Below are 2,542 nucleotides of genomic sequence, written 5' to 3'. Positions count from 1 at the left end.
AAAAAAAAAAAAGACCTGGTGAACACTAGTTGGGAAATCAAAATTTATCTCTACATTTAACATTAATTACTGTAACTCTGTAAAAACATCTTTTGACAACAACACATTCTTTTGTTCCGTAATGTAGGAAATGCACAACTTCCAAGCTGGCCAGATATTTAGCCAAGCTGTATAATTACTTCTTACTCTGTCTGGAAGCACAGAAGCACATATCAATAACCTTAAAGTGACTGGAAAAGTTTAGACTGTATAACCCAAAGAATGGAACCTGTGAAGTCTATTTAACGTATGACCCTGTCAACACTATTGATCTATGTTGATACGTCACATTTCATTCCACTCAATTAAGGTGAATACTTGAAGGAATACAGGAGCTACCACTGGCAGATAAGGATACAATCTATAAAATGGTTATTATGGTAACTGTTTGTCAAACAATTCAAAATAACATTTACTACCGTATATAGTCACTTTTGAAGACACCTGAGTAGTATGTACAGCTTTTTTCTTATTTTTGCAGAATTGAAATGAATTTTGAAAGATCAGCTACATCACCCAGAAAGTTTAACATTTATTTATTTCTACATGTTGCAATGGCTGCACATTAGGACTGAAAACACATATTTACAACAGACTAATGATTAAAGAGAACTACAGTCACAGAGGTCATTCTATTCTCAATACTTCTGAGTCTAAGTATTGTATGAAACAAGGTAAGAGATGTTTGGTTTAAATCTAAGTTTAATGCTCCTCTCAGTGTTTTGATATCTCACAGAAAAATGACTTTCACAGAATTACAAAGTTGAGGTTAAAACTTAAATGGTCCCTTTTGAATCTGTATATTCAGAACCAAATCATTCTGAGTACGTAACTAAAAATAATCTTGGAAGATACTATTAATGAGAAATTCAGCACAGCATAGCTTAATGGAACTTTTCCTACTTCCATTACTGCTAAAGGCTTGGCTATTTAAAGCACTCCCTGGGTAAATACTTTTTCTATCTTCTTCACAACTAAGATACTTGCACGTTTCTCTAATGTTTTTTTAATCCTATCTTTCCAATTACATGTACTAGCATCTGACTTCTTATCTTCCTTCTTGAACATCCAGAAAAATACAATTTCAAAGCAAATTTGGCTGGATCAGAAAGCTTTCAAAAGCAGATAAAAGTTTGGGTTTAGTATCAAACAAACAAAAAAGGAGACTGGAAAGAGTATCTCCAGTACCTTTATTTTTCCTTACAGTAAAATGAATATCCAACCATTCTCGTTGTTAATCAAAAGCGTCATGAGATACTAGTTAAGAAATATTTACTGCCAAGTACCTATTAATTTAATTCTAAATTAAAGAGAGACCTGAAAGACTAGGAAAATGTTAAAATTGGGTATTAATGCATATGGTGGCATAAAAGCTGCTGAAAAGTCAGCACATCCTGTATGTTGAAAAGGTGGACATGTGAAATACAAAAACAGTATCACCACAGAAGCCAGAGGACAATGTAAGAGAAAGCTTAAGGAAGAATGTTGGTCCAATATGTGTGCATAAAAAATTCATCCACTATTCTCTTTTTTCAAAAGTAAATGAAGGTATTTATTTTTCTTTACAACTGGCATTTTGGTGAGAGGAAACTCAATTTTTAAAAAGTGTCTTTAGCAGATAAACTACCAAAAGGTTCTAAGGAACTGGGATGTTCAGAAAGATCAAGAGGAAAATCAACACTATACTTGAACCAAAATGTCTTTCAACAGTTTACACTGAAATAATTTTAAAAGGTAACAGCTATAACTTTACTACTTACATAAATTTCCTAAGACAGGACACAAATAACAGAAAATGTAACTTGATACTTACACTGCCTTTTGTAACAACAAAAAGGTAAGAAATTAACCTCAGAATAATCATCTGAACTGTGGTAAATTGATGTGTCTCATCTTCCCCATGATTTATACAAAATTGTCACCAAGTTACTTTTGCTAAGTTTTCCTGTTCTACTGAAACCAGACGCATGTATTTATATTTATTGTGAAATACCTTCTGCTGAGGCAAAAGCAAAATATTTTTTGTTGTTAAGTACATTCGCCTCTGTAGTAATCATTAAGGTGTTATTCTCCAGAAACAGCAAATCACAAACTGAGGGCTACCAGAGCCATCACTCAAAGAACTGAAACATAAGCGCTGGTATTAGTCATTAGCACTAGGGACATTCAAATTGGCATTAAAATCTCAGGTGTCCGAAAGTTAATTTTTTATCCTGCAGTCTCTAAACTAAGATGAAAACTTATTTTATGAAAAAAAAAAAGTTAAAAGACACTTCAGAATCTTTTTACACTAAGGAAACAGTAAGAAAAATTATCATAATGGAAATACCACACAGAAAGCAAATCCTCTTCTATGTCAGAAAATCGAATGATCATAGGTAAGACTACAGTAGTGTCAGAACGTGGACAAAAACGAATGATTTAAACATGTGCCACAGGAGCCAAGGATATATACCATGCTTCATTTTCTACTGTCTGTATCGGTAATACTACATAAACATAC

This window comes from Apaloderma vittatum, unplaced genomic scaffold, assembly GCF_000703405.1.
Source record: "Apaloderma vittatum isolate BGI_N311 unplaced genomic scaffold, ASM70340v1 scaffold31426, whole genome shotgun sequence".
Lineage (NCBI taxonomy): Eukaryota > Metazoa > Chordata > Aves > Trogoniformes > Trogonidae > Apaloderma > Apaloderma vittatum.
Note: the sequence above shows the minus strand (reverse complement) of the source record.